The 21,135-nt window shown below is 42.0% G+C and overlaps 1 protein-coding gene across 2 annotated transcripts in view; it reads left to right on the plus strand.

Annotated features, from left to right (window-relative positions):
• Positions 1-263: 263 nt before the first annotated feature.
• LOC116270313 overlaps positions 264-21,135 on the plus strand; it is a 43,302-nt gene continuing 22,430 nt past the window's right edge. For both annotated transcript variants that reach the window (XM_031655360.1, XM_031655361.1), the window contains exon 1: positions 264-991. The gene's annotated coding sequence lies outside the window, so the exon portion shown is untranslated. The remainder of the gene's footprint in view (positions 992-21,135) is intronic.

A 21,135-nucleotide genomic window follows, 5' to 3' on the forward strand; every position in this document is an offset into this window, starting at 1 on the left:
AGGCGGATAACCAGAGGTCGGGAGTTTGAGACCAGCCTAGCCAACATGGTGAAACCCTGTCTTTACTAAAAATACAAAACTAGCCGGGCATGGTGGCGCATGCCTGTAATCCCAGCTACTCAGGAGGCTGAGGCAGCAGAATCGCTTGAACCCGGGAGACGGAGGTTGCGGCGCGCCAAGATCGTGCCATTGCACTCCAGTCTGGGCAACAAGAGCGAAACTCCGTCTCAAAACAAAAACAAAAACAAAAAACATAAAAACACCATGTTGTACACCATGAATATATACAATTTTTACCTGTCAATTTAAAAAAAGACTTATCTAATCAAATCATCCTGGGGAAAAAATGAAATTACGTATGGAAAACACTTGAGACACAATACATATCAAATATGTCTTTAAATCATTTTTCTCTCCAATTTAAGCACCCATTCCTTTTATTGTTCCAGCAGCCTGAATTATTGAAATAGCAGACTGAATATTCACTCAGGAAATCAAATTCTTATGAAAAATCCACACAGGAGATAACTGGAAAGAAAAAGTCAAATCAAAGTGGTCGGCAATTCATCATTTGGTTTCATTAGTTCCAGGGCCAGCCTAATTTCCTTTCAGTTTCCCACAACAGGACTTTTTGAAGACTCACAGTTGAACCTTATTTTTATGCCTGAATTGATTAAAACTTTTAGCTTCTTTTACAGACTCTAGTCCAGTTCTTATTTCTGTGAATAAGCAGGACCTTCTGTACAGCAGAAACAGTAGACCTCTCTTAGCTCCATGCATAAATTATGATGTCTGCTTGTTAGCAATACTCTCTGCGACATCAGCAGCAGAGTCAGCTAACAGTGGCTGGGAGATGCCACAGTCTGGAACTCTACTACACAGATGGACATGGATTTCTGTGGCTTGGTAAACCATCTGGATTTCTTACATTTAGGGTGAATCCAATTATTTGTTCTTTCCTTTGGAGGGTGAAAAGTGTCTTCCCAACAAGGTAAGTAAAACTGCCCATGTTTTTCTCCTTGTTGATTCTCTGTGGTTGGCTACTCTCTCATGATTGTCAATCAAAGGTGGATTATGGGATTTCTACAATTTATGCTCTGAATGTGATGATGTTGGCTGATCTCTAGATGTATTCAGAAATAGGAATAATCACATTCCTCTTTTCCCTATGCGTTAAGCTCTTTGTTAACTGGGATCGTTTGTTTTATAATACATTTTGGTGTCTTAATATGTTTCATTTATAGAGTTCATGCTAAAAAACATTGTGTGAGTTAGCCATTTAAAAACGAAAGACAAGATCTACCAAAGTAAACAAAAACAGTACTAGATACAACCACCTCTGTTTTTGGATAATTAAAGTGTGTTAGGATTCTACATGTCCTCCTTCCAGCTCTATAAGTGCTTCATGTCGATCACCTGTAGCTGTGCAGAAAGGAATGTCCCAGAGAGATGGTGGTGGGGGGGTGGTGCAGGTGTGCCAGTTGGGCCTCCCAAACACAATCAAAACAGTTTAAGTAGAAGAAAAAAGTATGTGTTGAAGGACAAATGCTTGCCTAAATCTAGGAGCATAAGCGATGTCCTCAGGACTTGGTCTCTCTCTCTCTCTGTCTCTCACTACACTCTCCTCAGTGCTTGTTCTATCACAGACAGGCCCCCATCATGGGGGCAAAGTGGCTGTCAGCACCTCCAGGCACATAACCTGGCTCTCAACAGATTTCTGGGGTCAATCCTAATTGGACAAGCTGAGATCATCTATCTTCCCGGAAGCAATCCGTGTAGCCAGGGGAAGGGTCCCTGGAAGCAGAGCCTGAGACAGTGGTTTGGGGGCACATGATGTATTGAAGAAGCGCCCTTCAGGAAAAACCTACAGGGGAAGGGGAGAAACAGGACAGGGCAGGGGAAGGAGTTAAGCAAGGATGTGGTGTCAGGTCAAGTCTAGCCTGGTCCGATCCACAAGATATAAGCATTGAGGACAAATTGCATCATAGCTGGCCTCCCCTAAAGGCAAGGGCTTACCTTTTATAATCTATTTCATTTGGTCATTGGCTGTAGTCTGCCCCTAGAGGAAAGATCCCTCCCCAGGGAAAGTAGCTGTATCATCTCAGGGGAATTCCCTGGAGAGGGGGCAGATGTGAGCTGTTAGCAGCTTATATTGCAGCATTAGGTGCACGGGCTGGTGAAGAGACCCTGAGTGGGCACCATGGCATCTACTATAAGTTTAGTGAGACTCTTCCTATACCCCCTGATAAAGCATGCTTTTTTCGGAATCCATGGCTTCCAGTACCACAGAATCTAAAGTTGGTGAGGAACAGAAACACAAATTCCCCAAGTGATATGGTAAGAAAGGCCATTCCCCTCTCCACCATTTAGTCCCCATTTCAATGAATTCTACCTTTCAGGAACACCGCATATCTAATGGCTGTTGGTTTAAGGAGTATGTTGCATCTTGAAGAATAGCACCCCATCCTCAAAGGGCGTCATCTCCAGGTCAGCACCTCAACTGCATCTTTAAGAGGCCATTCCACTGCTGTGTCAGGCTGGAAGCTTCTGGAGGATGCAGTACATGTTAGGAACAGTGGATCCTGTGGTCATGGGCCCATGGCTGCACCTCCTTTGTCATCCAGTGGGTCCCTTGTTTGAAGCCAGGTTTTGTGGAATCTCATATCTGTAAATCATTCCCACTGTGAGTTCTCAAATAGTGATGCTGGCTCTGGCTCTGCAAGCAGGAAAGCCAAACCCTCACCCAGAACTTCTATCAATTCCAGTCAGAATGAGTTGCTGCCCTTTCCAGAGTAGCAAGTGTCCCTTGTAATAAACTTGCCACCGAGTCCCTGGCTGGTTGCCACAAGGGAAAGTACAGGTGGCTCAGCATCTGTCTCTGTTGCTGACAGGTTGGACAATTACACCAGTCATGGTGAGAGGAGCCTGTGTTCTTGGGCCTCTGCACAGCCTCCATCTACACCTTCATGGCTGCTTCCTTCCTGAGGCCATGATGGAAGCACCAGGATGGCTGAGGGCAGAGGCTGGTGGGCATCAATTAGTTGAGTCACTCAATCCATGTATTGGCTTAATACCTCATCCACAATGGATGGTCCCTTATGAGCATTAACATGTGCTACAAAGACCCTCATACTTGATGTCCACTCCAGTAGGTCCAACAATACACCTCTTCCCCAGACCTCCTTCTCCCCTGATCTTGCTATGCTGCTCCTTCCACTCCCCTAATCCCCCAGTCAAGTCATTTCATCACTGCCTGTGAGAGGATGTATATTCTTACTTTGGGTTATGGTATGGTTTGGCTGTGTCCCCACCCAAATCTCATCTTGAATTGTAGTTCCTGTGATACCTTCATGTCATGGGAGGGACCCAGTTGGAGGTAATTGAATCACGGTGGCGGTTACCTGCATGCTGTTCTCGTGATGGTGAGTGAGTTCTCATGAGATCTGATGGTTTTATAAGGGGCTTTTTCTTGGCACTTCTCCTTCCTGCCATCATGTAAAGAAGGATGCGTTTGCTTCCCCTTCCTCCATGATTGTGTGTCCTGAGGCCTCCCCAGCGATGTGAAACTGTGGGTCAATTAAACCTCTTTCCTTTGTAAATTATCCAGTCTTGGACAGTTCTTTATAGCAGCGTGAGAATGGACTAATACAGGTTGCTTCTGTCTCCACCCAAAGTGTATTACCAATTGCATAGCCTGAATGTCTGCCCCCTGGAGGGATTCTCCTCGTCCCTCTTATCTCTGAGTGCGTCAACCATGCAATAGCAGTGCATTTTCAGCTGGTACCAATATACTGAGCCAACTCATCCCTGAATCACACTCAGACCCTTTGTCTTTCTGTCATCTGTCATCTGATAATTGACCCATGCTGCTATGTGAGATGAGCTGAGAAAAAGTGGATCATGTGAGTGTCTGGCTCCTTGCTCATGCAGCTTAGTTATTTGTTCTGGATCTGCTTGAACGTGATCTTGGATGTGCCATTTCCACCTTTCAGTGGATTACTGCAGGCTCTGCTAAACCTTATGACTCTGGGTCTGACAGCATGCGGTTCATGATGGGCAGTTCTGACCACATGATCACTTCATGCCCCATAGTCAGATGCACCGTCTCACCACACCCTGGTCATGTGAGGGGCTGTCTTTTAAATGATGTCTAGTTCTCTGCTGCAGATACATAACTTGCTGCAGAACCCTGTATGTCTATGCTGAGATTCTCCTATTGGGGTTCCACATGGCATCACTTTCTAATTCTAATCCATGAGGTATGTCCATTCACTTGGCCTAGGCAGCAGTTCTGTCTGTACTATAGCCCAAATATGCTGTAGGGCCTTTTCTGCTCGGAGCGTCTATCAAAACTAACAGCTTGTTACTAATATCCAATAAATGGGTTGGAATGATATTCCCAAGTGTGAAATAGTCCACCTTCAAAACCAAAAGGCATCTCCCAACCACTGCGCCTCTTTCTTTAGTAGTAAGATGTTCAAGGTGAAAAACTTGTTCCTGCTTTGGAGGGCCCGTCCTGACATGTCCCACACTTTTGGACTCCTAAAATTGTCATCACTGTGCAAACCCCTGAATCTTTATGGGACCTACTTCCCACCCTCATGAAGTGCGTATGTTTCACAGAGGCATCCCAAGTACTTGCCAGTTCATGCTCATCAGGTCCAATTAATGTGTTGTCATCAATAAAGTGGACCAATGTGACATTTGGAGGAATGTCCCAGATGATCCAGCTCTCTTTTGGTCACACTGAGACAGAGATCAGGAGAATTAACATAGCCCCTGGGTGGCCGGGCGCAGTGGCTCACGCCTGTAATCCCAGCACTTTGGGAGGCCGAGGTGGGCGGATCACGAGGTCAGGAAATGGAGACCATCCTGGCTAACACGGTGAAACCCCATCTCTACTAAAAAATACAAAAAATTAGCCAGGCATGGTGGCGGGCACCTGTAGTCTCAGCTACTTGGGAGGCTGAAGCAGGAGAATGGCATGAACCTGGGAGGCAGAGCTTGCAGTGAGCTGAGATTGCTCCACTGCACTCCAGCCTGGGCGATAGAGCAAGACTCCGTCTCAAAAACAAAAAACAAAAAAACAAAACAAAACAAACAAACAAAAACAAAACCAAAGAAACATAGCCCCTGGGCAAGAACGCGAGTGAAAGCTATGAATGTGAACTATTTCTGATCCTTCTTCCTGTTGAGTAGGAAAAAACCTCCTTTGCCAGATCTCTAGCCACATACTAGATTACTAGCGGCCGTGTTAATGTGCTTTAATAGTAGGGATATTACATTGTTTTAGTAGCTCCATTTGAGGTTATGTCTTGGTTAATGTTGCAGCTGGCCACTGTGATACACCTTGAATCCAGGTGTGCAGGAATCAATCTGGTAAATTACTTGGGAACATAATGGGAACCACCAGTGATGGATCTTTTTTTTTGAGATGGGGTCTTGCTGTGTTGCCCAGGCTGGAGTGCAGTGGCCTGATCTCAGCTCACTGCAAGCTCCGCCTCCCAGGTTCATGCTATTCTCCTGCCTCAGCCTCCCGAGTAGCTGGGACTACAGGCGCCTGCCACCACGCCCGGCTAGTTTTTTGTATTTTTAATAGAGATGGGGTTTCACCGTGTTAGCCAGGATGGTCTCGAGCTCCCGACCTCGTGATCCACCCGCCTTGGCCTTCCAAAGTGCTGGAATTACAGGCGTGAGCCACCGCGCCTGGCCAGATCTTTTGTTTTTGAGGATGGCACTCATCTTTGTCATTACCCCGGGATGCACTATTGTTCTTGATATGTGATATTTGCTAAGGTTATGGGTGCAGTTTCAGGGTGGCTGTTTGATCTTTGATCTCTACTGAGAAATTGAAACACACACACAAACACATGACAAAATCAAAGAACATACAGAAGGCTGAAACCAGCTACTCTAGTAATGGAGAGTCACAATCCCTTGCATTGTATGCGTGTGTGTGTTTTAAGGCCACATAGTTGGAATCAAAGGGCCAGAAAAGTAAGTTGAATAGCAGTTTACCGAACCAGGATGGGAAAGTTTCTCTGATAAGAGTTCATGAATAGCCTGGATGAGAGGTTCATTTTTGGGTGTGTATCATCCAAACAAAGGGAAGTTGCCCTGGGCTGATGAGGTGATGGGAGGTGTGTGACATTGGAAGCTGATCTCGGGGGACTGCTTTTTGCCTTGGGGGCAGAACTAACCAAGACGTGGTCATAAATCTGTGCTCACTTCAGCCAGTGATGTCTTGAGACTGATTATCATTTACTTTTTGGAGAGCAGTCCCTTTATTTGTGATGCTTCTGAGACGTAAACTCAATGGCGATGCTGCTTAGCTAAAGAGTTGTTTCTATGGGAGGCTGACGCAGGAGAATGGCGTGAACTTGGGAGGCGGAGCTTGCAGTGAGCTGAGATCCGGCCACTGCACTCCAGCCTGGGCGACAGAGCGAGACTCCGTCTCAAAAAAAAAAAAAAAAAAAAAAAAGAGTTGCTTTTATTAGTTTGTTCTGGCTAATTAATATGATCAGGGAGTTAAAAATTTGCAGAATTTCTTTGTTTTTTTTCTCCAGAGAAAGATGACAAAATTACTTTAAATAGTAGACCCTCTGATTTTGTGTGTCATCTCAGACATACTATAATAAATTATCTGGCACCTAGAATTCTATTGTAATAGTATCTGTTGTTTTGTCTCCTTGGTAGCCTCCTTCTGCAACAAAGCCCTGATTTTCTTTTTTTTTTTTTTTTTTTTTTGAGACGGAGTCTTGCGCTGTCGCCCAGGCTGGAGTGCAGTGACCGGATCTCAGCTCACTGCAAGCTCCGCCTCCCGGGTTCACGCCATTCTCCGGCCTCAGCCTCCCGAGTAGCTGGGACTACAGGCGCTGCCACCTCGCCCGGCTATTTTTTTTTGTATTTCTTAGTAGAGACGGGGTTTCACCGTGTTAGCCAGGATGGTCTCGATCTCCTGACCTCGTGATCCGCCCATCTCGGCCTCCCAAAGTGCTGGGATTACAGGCTTGAGCCACCGCGCCCGGCCAAAGCCCTGATTTTCAATGTAGAATCATCCTCCTTGACTTTTAGCAGATATGGTTAGTGGGGCCACATCCAATGTTGGGTGCAGGGCTGGGCACATAGAAGATACCTAGCCAGTCAGCATGTTCTCTTCCTGAGGCAAGTGCTCTTTCTCTACCCACATCCCTTCACCAGGTCAGTACACCCATGCCCAGCTGCTGTGAGGCTTATCTACTGACAATCATAGGTGCACCCCTTCTCTAAAGAATTGGCTGGATGTTTTGCTCACATCTATAATCCCAGCACTGTGGGAGGCTGTGGCAGTGGAATTGCTTGAGCCCAGGGGTTCAAGACCAGCCTGGTTACAAGGTCATTAACTAGAGTGGAATTTCAAAGCCTGATCTACCTCAGGATGCACTTGCCCTGCTGAAGGAGGGAGATGTTATATGTAAAGGAGCAGCAAGGCCTGAATAACAGGGATTAAGAGAACTGTAGTGTGTACCTAGGAATAGATCCTGATGGCTAGGAGTCAAGGTTGGGTAGAAGGTGAGGCTGCATAAGGAAGCTGTGATGGTTCATATTAGGTGTCAACTTGATTGGACTGAAGGACACCTAGATAGCTGGCATTGTGTCTGGGTGTGTCTGTGAGGGTATTGCCAGAGGAGACTGATATTTGAGTTGTTGGTTTGGGAGAGGAAGACCCACCCTCAGTGCGGATGGGCACCATCCAATCTAGCTGCCAGGCTAGAATGAAGAAGGCAGAAAATAGGATAAGTTTGCTTGTTGAGTCTTACGGCTTTCTTCTTCCCATGCTGGCCACTTGCTTCCACTCCTCCTGCCCTTGGACCTCAGACTCCAGTGACTGCCTGAGAGCTCTTAGGCCTTTGGCCTCAGACTGAAGCTGCACTGTTGGCTTCCCTGGTTTTGAGGCCTTCTGACTTGGACTGAGCCACTACTGTCTCTTTCCCCAGCTTGCAGACAGTCACTTTATAACCATGTGAGGCAGTTTTCCCTAATAAACTCTCATATTTGTTCTCCCCTCTGGAGAACTCTAATACAGAAGCCTTCTCAAGGTGGGGTCATCTTTTACATAACACAAGATTTAACACCTGCAATGAGCCACAAGAAAGCTCTAATATGCCGCTGCGGGTTCTGGAAGCTTGGGAAAATGAATGGCCCACATTAAATGAAGTACAGATGCCAGAACTGTGGACAGAGTTCAAGAAGACACTCCATTTATCAGAGCTACGAAGGCACTGGTGGGAGGGCAGCAGCATCAGTGAGAGGCACAGTAGCAAATGTCTTCTGAAGGTCGAGGAGAATGGTGGGGGCGCTGTTACAGAACTGGACTTCCTGTTAGCGATGGGGAGCATAGGATCCCAGCACAGTAAGGACCACATGACAGCTCTTAAATGTCAGGAAGAAGGTGAACACCATTACTGTACTGGGCAGCAAGGTTGGAATCACAGTCAGAAAGATGTTTCTTGTTAATGTAAACTTGTCCGGTAATATCAACATGATAATTTACTTAATAAGCCATCATTTTCTCATTACATTGAAATACTGTGCCATTGTCTTACATTGAATTCTGAAATGTGCTTGATTTATATCTGGATTCTGTAGTCTGAATATCCTTGGGTCAGTTCAATAGTGGGCTGATTGTAGTTTTTTTTTTAGGATATTCAACTACTTAAAAATGATTAAGTATAGGAACTTACATGAGATAGATTTATTTCTCTCAAAATCCAAAGCTGGCAGGAGGTCCAAGTGATGTAGACTGCTCCAACCTATGAGTTAATTCAAGGCACCAAGTTCCTTTTTGTTTTTTTAGCCGTCTCTTAGGGTGTTACCTGCATCATCTCACTATGCCTATGTTCCAGCCCATGGTATGAGAGAAAAACAGGGGAGAGAAACAAAATCCTTTCTAAGGGCATAACCCCAAAGTCACATATTTTATGACATATGTGTGCCTTTAGTCAGAATGTAGTCACACTACCAATCTAGCTATAAAGGAGGCCAGAGAACGTCATCTCTGACAGGTTGGCCTATTCTTAGATAAAACTAGTGAGAAGAAGAGAAATGGACATAGGAAGTGGGGTAACCAGCCTTTAAGGTGGCCCCCAATAATCCCTGACACCTAGTATTTACATCCTTGTGTAGTCCCCTCCCATGTTATACTAAGTTTAATCTGTGTGTCCAGCATCATAGGCAGGAGTGACAGTATGTCACGTCTGAAAATAGATCACAAAAAGACTGCAGCCACAGTCTTAGGATCTCTCTCTCTCTGACCACTTGCTCTGCGGGAAGCCGGTTGCTATGTTGTGAGGCAGCCCTGTGGACAAACCCATATGGAAAGAACTGAGTGTCTGGCCTCCCAACAACCATACAGTGAGCTTGGAAGTGGATTGTCCAGCCTCAGTCAGGCCTTGAGATATTGCAGCCCAGGCGGATAGCTTGACTACACCCTTGTGAGACACTCTGAGCCAGAACCACCCAAATAAACTGCAGGTGGATTCCTGACCCTCAGAAACTGAGGTAATAAATGCTTGTTACTTTAAGCTGCTATGTTTGAGGGTAATTATTGCACACTCTGTTGCTGCATAACGAATTGCTCCAGAGTGTAGTGGCTTAAAACCCCTACATTTATTAGCTCATAGATTCTTTGAATCAGGAATCTGGACATAATATAGTTGGATCCTCAGGCTCTGGTTGCAATCAGTGTCAGCAGGACTGTAGTTACCTTCAGGCTTGACTAGGGATAGATCAGCTTCCAAGCACTCTCATGTGGTTGTTGACCAGATTCTACATGGGTTATTAGACTAAAGCTTCAATTCCTCAAAAGCTGTTGGCTGGAAGCCTCTCTCAGTTCCTTACTACATAGGCTTTTCCACTGGGCAGCTTACAACACGCCTGCTGGCTTCACTGCAGTGAGCAAGAAAGAGGGTAAGAGATCGTAAGCAAGAAGAAAGCCACAGCCTTTTGTAACTTAATCTTTGAAGTAATATTGTCAGAGGTGTTTGAACCAGAGCGACTCCATATTGAATAGGGGCAGGGTAAAATTAGGCTGAGACCTATTGGGGTGCATTCCCAGGAGGTTAGGCATTCTTAGTCATAGGATGACATAGGACAAGAGCACAAAGTACAAAGACCTTGCTGATAAAACAGTTTGCAGTAAAGAAGCCAGCCAAAACCTACCAAACCCAAGATAGCAATGAAAGTGACCTTTGGTCATTCTCACTGCTCGTTACACGAGAATTATAATGCATCAGCATGCTACAAGACATCCCCATCAACACCATGACAGTTTACAAATGCCATAGCAACGTCCGGAAGTTACCCTATATGGTCTAAAAAGGGGAGGAAACCTCAGTTCTGGGAAGTGTCCACCCCTTTCCTGGAAAACTCATGAATAATCCACCCCTTGTTTAGCATATAATCAAGAAAGAACTATAAGTGTTCTTAGTCAAGCAGCCCACACCACTGCCCTGCCTATGGAGTAGCCATTCTTTTATTCCTTTATTTTCTTTTTTTTTCTTTTTGAGACGGAGTCTCGCTCTGTCGCCCAGGCTGGAGTGCTGTGGCCGGATCTCAGCTCACTGCAAGATCCGCCTCCCGGGTTCCCGCCATTCTCCTGCCTCAGCCTCCCGAGTAGCTGGGACTACAGGCGCCCGCCGCCTCGCCCGGCTAGTTTTTTGTATTTTTTAGTAGAGACGGGGTTTCACCGTGTTAGCCAGGATGGTCTCGATCTCCTGACCTCGTGATCCGCCCGTCTCGGCCTCCCAAAGTGCTGGGATTACAGGCGTGAGCCACCGCGCCCGGCCTTCCTTTATTTTCTTAATAAGCTTGCTCTCACTTTACTCTATGAATTCACTTCGAATTCTTTTTTCGTGTGAGATCCAAGAACCTTCTCTTGAGGTCTGGATCGGGACCCCTTTCCAGTACTAATATTTCATCACTTTTTACATATTCTATTCATGAGAAGTAAGCAACAAGGTCCAGGCCACACTTAAGCGGAGGGGATTACACAAGAGGTTGAATACCAGGAAGTGGAGATCACTGGAGACCATCCTAGGAAGCTGCCCACCGTAGTCTGCTCTCTGGTCCCCAGTGATTCATGGTCCCTCCCATGTGACAAATACATCTACACCTCTCCAAGAGTCCCCAAAGCCTCACCTCATACCATCAGCTCTGAGTCCAGAATCTCATCATCTAAATCAGGTCCAGGTATGGTTGAGATACATCAGGTGTAGTTCCCCTAGTACAGCTCCTTAAGCACAGTTCCAGTTGATCTGTGGATTTCTGAAGCTAAAGAGGAGATATCTGCCCACCTCCCACACCCAATGTATTAGTCTGTTCTCGTGCTGCTAATAAAGACATACCTGAGACTGGGTAATTTACAAAGGAAAGAGATTTAATTGATTCACAGTTCCACATGGCTGGGGAGGCCTCACAATCATGGGGGAAGGCAAGGGGGAGCAAAGCCACGTCTTACATGGTGACCGGCAAAGAAAAAAATGAGAGCCAAGTGAAAGGGGAAACCCCTTATAAAACCGTCAGTTCTCATGTGACTGATTCACTACCATGAGAACAGCATAGGGGAAATTACCCCCATGATTCAATTATCTCCCAATGAGTCCCTCTCACAACATATGGTTATTATGGGAGCTACAATTCAAGATAAGATTTGGGTGGGGATATAGCCAAACCCTATCACCCAGTATACGATGGTGGGACAGGCACAAGATTACCTCTACACACAAAAAAGGGGCAAATAGAGGCACACAGGTGTTACTGGTCCACAGCAATTCTGAAATCCAAATTTTAGAACTCAGTCTCATTCCTGCTAAAAATAATTCTCCATAGCTCTTGGCTTCTCTGGACTCTTTATTTTTGCCTTCTGAATCATCCTTTTTTTTTTTTTCAAGACAGAGTCTCACTCTGTCACCCAGGCTGGAGTGCAATGGCACGACCTCGGGCTCACTGCAACCTCCACCTCCCAGGTTTAAGTGATTCTCCTGCCTTAGCCTCCTGAGTAGCTGGGATTACAGGTGCCCGCCACCACACCTGGCTAATTTTTGTATTTTTAGTAGAGACAGGGTTTCACGATGTTAGCCAGGCTGCTCTCGAACTCCTGACTTTGTGATCCGCCCACCTTGGCATCCCAAAATGCTGGGATTACAGACATGAGTCACTGCGCCCTGCTTTTTTTTTAAAAAAAAAAAAAAAAAAAAAAGAAAGGAAAGGTAGCATCTGTTTTCTCAGCTGCTTCCTGTCCTGCTAGAATTTTGGAGATCCAACAGTCCCTTTTTATGTTGTACTGGGTCTGCCTTTTCCACTCCAAACTGACAGACATAGATTTCTCAGGACGTTTGTGGGTCTTTTTGTGTGCTGGCTTAGTGTGTTAACCACATTAGATGAAACCCTACAGATCTCTCTGGATAAACCCTTCACTATCTTGAGCTCCTGCTGGGAGGCTGAGGAACAATACTCTTAAGCTCCCTAGAGGTTTAATTGTTTGAGACAATCTGAGAGCAACACCCTTAATCTCTTTAAAAGGACCTTTGTGTGACTGAATATGACCGTGATCCTTTGGTCTGTCTGAGATTTTAACATTAGGTTGTATATGCATAGAAGTAGGTAACCAATGCAGGGAGCATTTAGCATTCTCCACCATATGGTGGATTTAAAGGCAATTCCCCGTTATTATTATTTGACTTAGTGTCTTGGCGCTTCTCAAGCATTTATTTTCCCATGTAATTTTTGAAATCCTTTTAGCTAGCTCAAACACATTGTGTAAGAACCAAAGTAATATCCATACATTATTAATGTTGGAAGGATTTTTATTCCTATGATAGTGAGTCTCCCCATTCAGATACGGTGTCTCTCAATGTACTTAGTTTTAACATCCTCTACAAAATTTTATTCAAGTTAAACTCATGTCTTTGATGTTATTTTTATTTCATGTTGAATTTAGTTGCTATTCAATGACATGGTTTTCCTTTTCCATTTCTGATTTTTGTTCGTAGAGAAAATATGTGCAACTATTTAACCAAATTTACTTATTCCTTTAAGATTGTTTTTGTTCCTTCCCCACCCCCCAGCCGGAGACAGAGTCTTACTCTGTCACCCAGGCTGGAGTGCAGTGGCATGATCTCGGCTCACTGTAAGCTCTGCCTCCCAGGTTGAAGCAAGTTTCCTGCCTCAGCCTCCTGAGTAGTTGGGACTACAGGCGTGCACCATCACACCCTGCTAATTTTTGCATTTTGTATTTTTGGTAGAGATGGGGTTTCACCATTTTGACCAGGCTGGTCTCGAACTCCTGACTTGATCTACCAAAGTGCTGGGATTACAGGCATGAACTATCACACCTGGCCTGTTTTTGTTTCTTTTCTAAACTATCTTGGATGGTTTTGCCTATTTTCCAACATTTAAATGGATTATTTCAATTTTTGGGGGGCGGGGGAGGGTAACGGAGTATCCCTCTGTCACCCAGACTGGAGTGCAGTTGCGTGATCTGGGCTCACTGCAACCTTTGCCTCCTGGGTTCAAGTGATTCTTCTGCCTCAGCTTCCTGAGTAGCTGGGATTACAGGTGTGTGCCACCATGCCTGGCTAATTTTTTTTTTTTTCATAGAAATGGGGTTTCGCCATGTTGGCCAGGCTGGTCTCGAACTCCTGACCTCAGGTGATCTGCCCACCTCGGCCTCCCAAAGTGCTGGGATTACAGGCATGAACCACCGTGCCTGGCTCCAATTATTTCAATTTTGAGCTAATTATATTGAGTAGAATTTTGAAAAAAGATGTTTAATAATAGTGGCAGATAATATTTCTAACTTGAAACTGACAGATAAAATTTTGGCTCTGTGTTTTACTCTTTAGTGTAAAGCTTTCTCTTGATGACTAATCATTTTGCTTGGAAATTTTGAAAAAAGATCAGAAACAGGCTTTTTAGTATTTATTGATTTAATCATATTATCCTAGTTTAAATTATTGATTTAATATACTGTGATAGTTGAATATTTTTTACAAATAGTCTTAACTTTTTGGACAGTTTTGGACTTATGGAAAAATTAAGAAATTAGTACAAAGGGCACCTATATGCCCTGTACTCAATGTCTCCTATAACCAACATCTTACACAAGTATGGTATATTTTCAACAATTACTCAACTAATATTGATTTGTTATTATTAGCTAACATCAATATTTTGTCCAGATCTCCTTAGGTTTTACCTAATTTTATTTTCTGTTCAAAGATCTCATCCAGGACACCACATTACATTTAGTTGTCATGTGTTCTCACGCTCTGCTTGGCTGTGACAGTTTCTAAGACTTTCCTTTTTTTTATATTTTTATTTATTTATTTTTATTATACTTTAAGTTCTAGGGTACACGTGCACAATGTGCAGGTTTGTTACATATGTATACATGTGCCATGTTGGTTTGCTGCACTAGTTAACTCATCATTTACATTAGGTATATCTCCTAATACTATCCCTCCTCCTTCCCCCTATCCCATGACAGGCTCAAGTGTGTGATGTTCCCCACCCTGTGTCCAAGTGATCTCATTGTTAAATTCCCACCTGTGAGTGAGAACATGCAGAGTTTGGTTTTCTGTCCTTGCGATGGTTTGCTCAGAATGATGGTTTCCAGCTTCATCCATGTCCCTGCAAAGGACATGAACTCATCCTTTTTCATGGCTGCATAGTATTCCATGGTATATATGTGCCACATTTTCTTAATCCAGTCTATCACTGATGGACATTTGGGTTGGTTCCAAGTCTTTGCTATTGTGAATAGTGCCTCAATAAACATATGTGTGCATGTGTCTTTATAGCAGCATGATTTATAATCCTTTGGGTATATACCCAGTAATGGGATGGCTGGGTCAAATGGTATTTCTAGTTGTAGATCCTTGAGGAATCGCCACACTGTCTTCCACAATGGTTGAACTAGTTTACAGTCCCACCAACAGTGTAAAAGTGTTCCTATTTCTCCATATCCTCTCCACATCTGTTGTTTCCTGACTTTTTAATGATTGCCATTCTAACTGGTGTGAGATAGTATCTCATTGTGGTTTTGATTTGCATTTCTCTGATGGCCAGTGATGATGAGCATTTTTTCATGTGTCTGTTGGCTGTATGAATGTCTTCTTTTGAGAAGTGTCTGTTCATATCTTTTGCCCACTTTTTGATGGGGTTGTTTGATTTTTTCTTGTACATTTGTTTAAGTTCTTTGTAGATTCTTTTCTTGTTTCTGATGACCTTGACAGTTTTGAGGATACTGGTGAGATTTAGCCCTGTTGATGCTGACCTTGATCACCTGGCTGAGATGGTGTCTATGGTGTTTCCCCACAGCAAAGTCCCTCTTTCTTTCTCTTTCCTTACTGTACTCTTTGGAAGGAAGTCCTTACGTCAGAGGTGTTCGAACTGGAGTGATTCCATTTTGAGTGAGGGCTAGGAAAATGAGGCTGCGACTTGCTGGGTGGCATTCCCAGAAAGTGAGGAATTCCTAGCCCCTAGATATTTATGGTTAAGGGAACAGATTAATAATGTTTACTAAATAGATGCAGACTTGGGAGTGTCCAGAGATCCCGATATCTGGAGAAGAAGGGCGTTCCTAATTTTGCTTTAAACATAATATCGATTCTTGCAAAACATAGTAATTAAGAAAATTAATCGTTTATCACAAACACCTGTAGCAGAGCACATCTCCCCGAGATCTTTTTTATCATATGTGTGTATATATGTACATATGTATTTATCATATATACATACATATACGTATATATGATATATATGTGTGTGTATATATATACACATATACATATATACACACACACACACACACACACACACACACACAAGCATTGTACCTAGGTTGGAAGCGTTCCTCCTCTTACTTTCAGGAACGCCCTGCTCTATGGAGTAGCTGTACTTTCACTACTTTACTTTCTTTAATAAACTTGCTTTTGCTTTGCACTGCAGATTCGTCCTGAATTCTTTCTTGTGCGAGATTCAAGAATGCTCTCTTAGGGTGTGGATCGGGATCCCGATCCCTTTCCTGTAACACTTATGCACAGCCCACACGTAAGGATTGGGGAGTTATGCTCTCCACTATTTGAGGTTGCAATATTGACGTCAATCATTTAGAATTCTTCTGCATGGGAGATTTGTCTCCCCTATTTATTCATTTGCTCAATCATTGTTCATGGATATTTATTTCATACTTTGGGTTAGAATCTAATGTTACTTTATGTTGTTGCTCAAATCATGCCACCTTTGGCCACTGGAAGCTCTTTCACTTGCTCCTGTGTCCCTTTGACAAACCTCCATCAACGTGGGTTTGGTTTTATTTGGGAGCACTTCTTTATTTTCTGCCATTTCAAGAGGTTCTGTGCTTACCTTCTCTACTTCCTACTGCAGTCCTAGAATCAACCATTCCTCCAAGGAATCCTGGTCCGTTGAGTTTGTAATGTTGAAGCACCCTCTCATTCCTTAAACCCTAATTAGTTAAGGAGTACTATTCTTTTTCCATATATCATTGGGTTTCATATTCTAATATTTTGATTAAAATTTGATATTTCTTACTAGTATTTAAAATTAAAGCAATGTTAGCCTTATAAGATAAACAATGAAGCTTTCCAAGTAGTGAAATAGTTTAGGCATTGTAAGGATTGTTCCTTCTTTAAAGGCCAGAAAGAATTCAGGGATTAAAATCATCAGGATCTATGACCTTTTAAAATATAGGCCTTTATTATTTCACTCTCTCTATAGCTAATAATTCATTCAGGCTTTCTGTTTCTTCTGGGTCACTTTTGTTTATATTTTGACAAGAAATGTTTTTATTTCCCCTTCAATCCTGAAGATATTTCCACTGGGTATAGAATTAGGATGAACAGTTCTTTTATTACAGCCCTTGAAAATGTTAGTTATTTTCTTACTCTCCCACAAGTTCCTGGATCTCTGTTCATTTCTTTTTCAGCCATTTTCTCTTGTCATTCAGTTTGGGAAACTTGTAATAATCTGTCTTCAAATTAATTGACTTTCTGCTGTCATCTCCGTTCTGCTATTGAGCCCATTCAACGAATTTATTTTAATTATATTTTCAGTTCTAAAATTTCAAAATTTTTCCTTCTATGTCTTTTTTTCTTGAATTGTAATTTTTAAAATTTAAGTGTATTCAATTACTTGTTGAAGTATGTTCATGATAGCTGCTTTAAAATCCTTATCAGGGCTTTGTTGGGTATACCTCAACTGAATAATGTACATTTTTACCTATTAAGTAATTTCTCACCATCTAGTCCCCTCCCACCCCCTCACTCTTCCAAGTCAGCATTGTCTATCACTCCACACTCTACGTCCATGTGTACACATTATTTAGCTCCCACCTGTAAGTGAGAACATGCAGAATCTGTCTATGTCTGACTTTTTTCACTTAAGATAATGGCTTCCAGTTTCATTCATGTTGCTGCCAAAGACATGATTTCATTCTCTTTTTATGACTGAATAGTATTCTGTTGTGTATATGTACCACATTTTCTTTACCAATCATTTGTTGATGGATACATAGGTTAATTCCCTATCTTTTTTTTTGTTTTGTTTTTTGACAGAGTCTTGTTCTGTCGCCCAGGCTGGGGTGCAGTGGTGCGATCTTGGCTCACTGCAACCTCCCACTTCTGAGTTCAAGCGATTCTTGTGCCTCAGCCATCAGAGTAGCTGGGATTACAGGCATGCACCACCATGACTGGCAGATTTTTTTTTTTTTTTGTATGTTTACCGGAGATGGGTTTTAACCGTGTTGGCCAGGCTGGTCTCAACTTCTGGCCTCAAGTGATCCACCTGCCTCGGACTCTCAAAGTACTGGGATTACAGGTGTAAGCCACAGCACCTGGCTGATTCCATATCTTTGCTATTGTGAATAATGCTGTGATAAACATGTGAGTGCAGTTATCTTTTTGATATAATGATTTATTTTCCTTTGGGTAGATGCCCAGTAGTGGTATTGCTAGATTGAATGGTAGTTCTATTTTCAGTTATCTGAGAAATCTCCATACTGATTTCCATAGAGGTTGTACTAATTTACATTCTCACCAAAAGTATATGACCTTTTCTCTATACCCTTGCCAACATCGGTTATTTTTGTGTTTTTAGTAATAGTCATTCTGACTGATGTAAAATGATATCTCATTGTGGTTTTAATTAGCATTTCTCTGGTGATTTGTGATGGTAAGCATTTTTTCATATGCCTCTTGGCCATTTGTATGTCTTCTTTCAAAAGTGTCTACTCATGTCCTTTGCCCATTGTTTAATGGGATTATTTGTTTTCTATTTTGTTGTTGTTGTTGAGTCGTTTGAGTTCCTTGTAAATTCTGGACATTAGTCCCCTGTCATGCATAGTTTGCAAACATTTTCTCCCATTCTGCAGGTTGTCTGTTCACTCTGATGATTATTTCTTTTGCTGTGCAGAAGCCTTTTAGTTTAATTTAGTCACATTTGTCTATTTGTGTTGTCTGTGCTTTTGAGGTCTTTGTCATCAATTTTTTGCCTAGATCAATGTCCAGAAGAGTTTTCCCCAGATTTTCTTCTAGTGCTTTTGTAGTTTCAGGTCTTACATTTAAATCTTTAATTCATCTTGAGCTGATTTTTTTATATGGTAAAAGATAGTGGTCCAGTTTCATTCTTCTGCAGGTGCCTATCCAATTATCCCAGCATCATTTATAGAAAAGGGTGTCCTTTCTCCACTGTACGTTCTTGTGGATTTTGTCAAAGATCAGTTGGCTGTAATATGTGGCTTCATTTCTGGATTCTCTTTTCTATTCCACTGATCTATGTGTCTATTTTTGTACCAGTGTCATGCTAGTTTGGTTACTACAGCCTTGTAGTATAATTTGAAGTCTGGTAATATGACACCTTTAGCTTTGTTATTGTTGTTTTATAATTGCTTTGGCTATTCCAGCTCTTTTTTGGTTACATGTTAATTTTAGCATGTTTTTTCTAATTCTCTGAAAAATGACATTGGTATTTTGATAGATATCCCATTGAATATGTAGATTGCATTGGGCAGTATGGTCATTTGAATTGTATTAATTCTGATCCATGAGCACGGGTTACCTTTCTATTTGTTTGTGTCATCTACAATTTCTTTCATCAGAGTTATGTAGTTTTCCTTGTTTAGATCTTTCACCTCCTTGGTTACTTGGTATTTCATTTTATTTTATTTTTGCAGCTATTATATATGGGATTGCCTTCTTGATTTAGTCCTCAGCGAGATCCTTATTGGTGTACAGAAACACTACTGATTTTTATACGTTGATTTTGTATTCTTAAGTGTTACTGAATTCATTTATCAAGTCTAAGAGTTTTTTGGCGGAGTCTTTAGGTTTTTCTAGATATACAATCATATTGTCAGTGAACAGGAATATTTTGCCTTCTTTTACAATTTGGACGCCTTTTATTTCTTTCTCTTGCCTGATTGCTCTGGCTAGGACTTTCAATACTAATTAGTATGTTGAATAGGAGTGGTGAAAGTAGGCAACCTTGTTTTGTTTCAGTACTTAGAATGCTTTCAGTTTTTCCCCATTCAGTATGATATTGGCAGTGGGTTTGTCATATATGGCCTTTATTAATTCGGAGTATGTTCCTTCTATACCTAGTTTATTGAGGGATTTTATCATGAAGAGATGCTGAATTTTATCAAATGCTTTTTCTGCATTTATTGAGCTGATCATATGGTTTATCGTCTAATTCTGTTGATAAGATGCATCACATTTATTTATTGATTTGCATATGTTGAAGCATCCTTTGCACCCCTGGGATGAATCCCACTTGACCATGGGTTATTACTTTTTTGATGTGCTGTTGGATTTGGTTTGCTAGTATCTTTTGAAAATTTTTGCGTCTATGTTGATCAGGGATATTGGTGTGGAGTTTTCTTTCCTTATGTGTCATGGTCTGTCCGATTTTGGTATAAGGTATTACTGGTCTCATAGTATGCATTAGAGAGAACTCATTTCTCCTCAATTTTTTTTTGGAACAGTTTCAGGAGGACTTGTATTAGTTCTTCTTTGTACATTTGATAAAATTCAGCTATGAATCCTTCTGGTCCTGGGCTTTTCTTTCTTGGGAGATCTTTTATTACTGATTTAATCTAGCTATTCATTATTCATCTATTTAGGTTTGCTATTTCTTCCTGATTCAAGGTTGCATGTTTCTAGGAATTTATTCATTTCCTCTAAGTTTTCTAGTTTGTATGCATATAGTTGTTCATAATAGTCTCTGATGATCTCTTGTATTTCTGTGGTATCGGTTGTAATGTCTCCTTTATCTTTTCTGATTTTGTTTATTCAGATTCTCTCTTTTCTTGGTTAGTCTAAGTAGTGGTTTATCATCTGTTTATCTTTTTGAAAAATGAACTTTTCATTTCATTGATCCTTTGTATGTTTTTGTTTGTATTTCATTTAGCTCTGCTCTGATTTTTGTTATTTCTTTTTTTCTGCTAACTTTACATTTGGTTTGTTCTTGCTTTTATAGCGCCTTGATGAGTGACGTTAGGTTGTTAACTTGTAATCTTTCTTTTTTTTTTGATGTAGGCATTTAATACTATAAACTTTACTCAGCACTTCTTTTGCTGTATCCTACAGGTTTCAGTATGTTTTGTTTTCATTTTTATTTGTTTCAAAAAATTTTTAAATTTCTGGCCAGGCACAGTGGCTCACATCTGTAATCCCAGCACTTTGGGAGGCCAAGGCAGGTGGATCACCTGAGGTCTGGAGTTCAAGACCAGCCTAACTAATATGAAGAAATCCTGTCTCTACTAAAAATACAGAATTAGCTGGGTGTGATGACGCATGCCTGTAATCCCAGCTACTTGGGAGGCTGAGGCAGCAGAATCACTTGAACCTGGGAGGCAGAGTTGTGGTGAGCCAAGATTGCACCATTGCATTCCAGCCTGGGCAACAAAAGCAAAACTCCGTCTCAAAAAAATAAAAATTAATTTTTTTTTTTTACATTTCCATCTTAGTTTCTTAACTGATGGAATTATCATTCAGAAGCATGTTGTTTAATATCCACATATTTGTATAGTTTCCAAAGTTCCTCTTGGTATTTATCTCTAGTTTTTATTCCACTGTG

Source organism: Papio anubis, chromosome 14 (assembly GCF_008728515.1).
Source record: "Papio anubis isolate 15944 chromosome 14, Panubis1.0, whole genome shotgun sequence".
NCBI lineage: Eukaryota > Metazoa > Chordata > Mammalia > Primates > Cercopithecidae > Papio > Papio anubis.